Source organism: Molothrus aeneus, chromosome 1 (genome assembly GCF_037042795.1).
Source record: "Molothrus aeneus isolate 106 chromosome 1, BPBGC_Maene_1.0, whole genome shotgun sequence".
In the NCBI taxonomy this organism is placed as follows: Eukaryota; Metazoa; Chordata; class Aves; order Passeriformes; family Icteridae; genus Molothrus; species Molothrus aeneus.
In genome coordinates this window covers 131833148-131838226 of record NC_089646.1, presented here as the reverse complement: position 1 = coordinate 131838226, position 5079 = coordinate 131833148, and positions in this window count along the sequence as shown.

The following is a 5079-nucleotide window of genomic DNA, read 5'->3' as shown; positions in this document are numbered from 1 at the left end:
GTCTGTGTTTAATTTTCTTTAACTGTTGGCCTTCAAAGGTGAGAGAAAATAGGGCAGCTGGTATTTATATTGACATGTAGTTTAGCAGCAGGTGTTTTCACTGTCAGGAGATACTAATACACTGGGAGCATAAACCTGCAGGAGTTTTAGGACTAATTTTGAAATAAGTGTGGTTTTGGATTTAGATGCCAGTTATGCACTTAAGGAATGATTTAAAAGAAGTATGACCAAGCACATTGCAAAGGTTAGGCTTTGTTGGACTGGTGTTGGTTGCTGGAACTGACAGTTCCAGTCACTGGAAGAGGCTGGGGGCCCTGCATTTGGAGTGGCACAGCTCCAATGTTACAGGTCTCTGTTCTTGGTCCTGTCAGACCACCCCTGGGGACAAGACTTCTTGGGGTATCGAACAGGAGAGGAACTTGGTACTTTTCCCAAAACTGCTGCACTCTCCAGATCTTAAAATAGGGATTATGTCGGGCAGTCGTTGTATTTTGGGCACTTTTTGGTTGTGGTAGATTTAACCTCATTTTTTTTTCCCCAAATTCAATGAAATAAAAGCAACAGTGTGCATGTCTCCTGCAAGGCTCTGCAGTCAGTTTCTGCTTTGTTGAAGATTCTGTATTGGAAAAATAAGTATGTGTTTGCTTTAGCTGAGTTCACATTTTGAACTGTTTACCAGTACTTCATGGGTAATTTGCTGGAAATATTAAAGGAAAGGGAAGAGTCTTTCTTTTGAAGATTTTAATTGAACACTACTAATTTTAGCTTTTGCACCTAAACTGCCATTAAGATAAATTCAGCTGTTCTCCCTTCAGATTTGATGCAGCTGAATTTGCTGTAGCTGTAATCTGAGGGTCAAGCACTGCTACTCAGTTGAAACAAAGTTTAACAAAATGGGGGAGTGGATTAATGAGTGCTGAGTGTGCAATGGGGCTTTTAAGGTCCTGTCTGTAACAGGCAGATTATGAAAATCACATTCAGAAACCTTGTATTTATGTGAGGCTTTCCCCCCAGGGGACACGCTTTAGCTAATCTCTTAATGCAAATGCAACGGTGGTTGTAGTTGCTGGTTAATGTTTGTGTGGAAGCAGATTATGGATTGTATTGTGATTTTTGTATTTTCCTGTAAGCCCTGAACTGAGAGAAACATGCCTGGTTCTGTTAGCAGATACAGACAGGAAAGAGTTATAGTATTGATGTCCCCCCTTTCCCCTCCAACAGCAAATTATTGTAGTAAATATTGGAAAGTCTTTTGGCTCTCTATTGCATTTCATTTGGTGAAATCTGAGCTACTTGTTTGTGCCTGCAGCCGGTCTCTTGCCAGAGCTGGCTCCCGTGACTCATCGGGTCTCTGCCGGCGCTGGGAAGAATCTCTGCTCTGTTCCCTTGCCGGGATGGAGTTGGGATGGAGCTGCTTAGGAGCGCAGCACTGGGTCTGCTGGACTGCACCGACCTGAGCATTCTCTGAAACTCACTCACCAGGAAGAAATTTGAACCTCAGTCTTTGGAATAGAGACTAGTTGTTATGTAAATTTTTCATTGTCTGTGAAATACTACATGTGCCCAGACTAAAAACCAAAATGTTTCAACTGTACTTGGACACATTTAGGATAAAAACTAACAGTGAATCCGTTGAGTTGACAGTGAAATAATATGCTAAGGAGCAGAAGGCTCCTTAGTCACTTAGTGCATCTAACAGGTCCTATCTAGGTAAATTAATCTGTCCCTTGGGATGAAGTTTTGCATTTATGAAACTCACAGTTACTTGTACCTAGTATTTTTAAAAGCTCCATCTCAGCCTTCTACCTTGCAGAAATTAACCTAACACATAACAGCAGCAGCAGCAAAGGCCAAGGTGATGCCAAGAGGTCTGATTGCACTCACAGCCTCCCCCCCTGCCCTGTTCAGGGTCATTCTCAGTTACACAGAAGGTAACTGGATTAAATGGTAAGAACTTCTTTAAAAGGAGCCTCCTTTACAAATCCTGTTAGACAAGATGATACCCCCAGTCTAGATAATTGTTCAGACAGAAACCAAGAGATGATTTTATTCAGATATTCTGAGGCATAATGCTAATTAGTTCAAGGGCTTAAATCTTTCAACAGTCAGATCTTCAAAAACATTTGTTGACCTTTCTTAGGTAGTCTTTTTTGCTGATGAAAAGTACATGTGGTCCGCTCTATTAGAGGTGTGAGTGTCTTACTGCTGATTCATTTTGGCATCTGGCTGCTAGACTTACTATTTAGATTTTTGTCTCCAAAAGCTGTTGCCTTTATGCAAATTTAATCATAGGCTGTGTTGTAATAAGAGTTAAGGCTTGCTGGCTATTTTATTTATAGAGCCTGGTGCTGCTGTTGAGCACTTCTAACCTCTGGGCTTGTATCAGATTTGCATAACATCAGCAGTCTCTGAGAAATGTGTCCAGCAGCAAAGGAAGGGGATGTGCTTTGTCTGGTGGAAATAGCAGTCAAGTCCTTCTGGTACCTGTTTGCCCCACTCCAGGCTTGTGCTCTCTCCAGAATGACAACTCCAAAATTAGTTGGGATATCTGCTTCCATCTGTGTAAATATATAGGTAATTTCCTTCCTTCCCCACCTGGCTTGCTGCATACTTGCTTTAGCAGGGTATTGCCCTCGAAGATAAATGACTGAGGGCTGAGTCTGCCTCTCCAGTGGGACCAGGACAACTGAGTGCTCCTGTGGTGTTATGGCAGGTTGTGGGATGTGTAGGCTGTGTAGGGAATGAGGAAGACAACAGAGCTGAGTGCTTCACTGAGAAAACAAACACTGTCTGTAAGGAAGACCTGGCCTCTCAGTCTACTGACAGCATGTAAAACGCTGTAGTGCTTGGTGCCAGATGCAGAAGGAAGGGCAACCAGCTTCAGTGGGAATGGGCATTGGAGGGTCTGCAGTCTGGAAGCTGAAGTTACTATTAAAAGAAAAAAAGCCTGTAATAGGTCTGTGAAAGTATTACTTGTGTGCTTCTGACTTGAAAGTTACTTATAATAACTTGACTTTATGAATAGATGGGCTTTAACTTTCGAAAGATCAACCTGGCTTTTAAATAAGAGTGTTGTGTAATGTTATAACAGTGCTGAAACAAGAGCATGAGAGGAGGAGCACATGAAAAAGTCTAGTTTGAATATTGCTCTCTTTGGCTTTTAGTGATGCATATAGTTTGTCTCACAGGAGATAATTGGAAGCAGAGGAAATTTACCTTCTGTTGAGGTACTTCCTAGTTCACATGTTACTTCCCTCGATGGAAATTAAATGTGGTAAATCCAAGAAAATCTCATCTTTCTGTGAATAAGCTAATCCTATCTGACTTGTTACAGGGAATATTTAATGCAAATCAATGAACACAGTGCAGTTCTGCTCATTCCTAAAACAAAGTCTTGATGTGCTGCATACTGGTGGGCTTCATGGTAACAGGTGCTGACAGCAGGTATTGAGCAGCACATGAATACAGTGTTAACAAGGACCCTCCTTGACACCCTTTTCCAAGGGAGAGGAACAATTTAGAAAGAAAAAAGTTATATTGCTGGTGCTGGTCAACATGTAGAGATTAATGCTGGCAAGTTCAGTGTGTGATTCTTAGTGGCTGCAAATGCCTGAGGATCCTTTGATGTAGTTTTGGAGACAAGTACCTTCCTGCCATGCTGTCCCAAAACCACACATGGGGAAGGAACGTGCCTCATCTGAAGTGCCCTGTGCCTGCCTGCCCTGGAAGAGGGTGCCCAGCACTGTTGGGTGCTCTACAGCAGCTCTGCAAAAACGCAGTGAACCCTTGCTCCCCAGCTGTGCCCCTGCAGTCCTCAGCTGAGCGGGCTGGGTAACTCAGAGCTGGTTGGGGGTGCAGAGAGGATCACCCCAGGATGCAGGTGGGCTTGAAGTTTGCAGTTGGTAATACAGCAAGTGCAGAGAGCACAATCTGCTTAGAGCACAAGTGTCAGCATGTCTTGTGCCTGTCACTTGGCTCTGCTGGGGAGGTGTGGCTCAGCAATGAATACCTGGCACTGAAGCTGCTGGCTGAGAAGCTTTATCTGCAGTTTCTGTCTTGGATCTGGTGTTCTTTGTTGGTACCCATGTTAAGAGGCTGCTTTGGTTGTCAGAAGAGCATCAGGCAGTTGTGCTGCTTGTGCAAGCGTCAGTGCTGGTGTACAGGTGACTAATGCTTGGTGCCAGCTTCTGCCCTGCCGTGTTTCTGGCTGCTGCTGTTCACCACAGCACACAGTGGCAACCTGAGTGGGGTTAAAGCTTGTTGGTCCACAGAATAAATACAACACAACTGCTGGCAGGAGCAAGTGACCAGCGGTGCCACACGAGGTCCCTTCTGCTCCTCTGTCCTGTGTGCTGTCAGACAAGTGATGTGAGGCTGGGACTGACCCAATTCCTTGGCTGAAGAAAAATCTGTGAACTATTCTCTTGGTCTTGTTGTACCTGTGTAAACTGGGAGGAGAAGGAAAATGGTGTCTGTCTGCTGCTTCCTGTGGGAAGTCATGGGACAGCTGGGGCTGGTAGAACTTCTGGAGATTGTCTAAACTAACCCCCTGCTCAAGCAGAGCCACCTGGAGCTGGTTGCCCAGGAATGTATCCTGGTGACTTTTTAATATCCCCAAGGATGGAGACTACACTATCTCTCTAGGCAATGTATTCCAGTGCTCAGTTGCCCTCACAGTGAAAAAATGTTTCCTGACATTCAGAGAGAACCTCCTGTGTTTCAGGGTGTGCCCACTGCCTCTGATCCTGTCACTGGGCATCACTGGAAAGAGCCTGGCTCCCTCATCGTACCCTCCCTTCAGGTATTTATATACATTGATAAGGTTCTCCTTGAACCTACTCTTCTCCAGGCTGAACTTTTCCAGCTCACTCAGCCTTTCTTCATAGGAGAGATCCTCCAGTCCCTTTAAGATCCTTGTGGCCCTTTACTGGATTCTGACATGTTCATACCTCTTTTCTGCTAGAGAGACCACAGCTGGAGTGGATTCAGGTGTGGCCTCACTAGTGCCAAGTAGAGGGGAGGAATCACCTCTCTCTGTTTGCTGGCATTTTTTCCTCATGCATACTGTTTGCTGCCTTT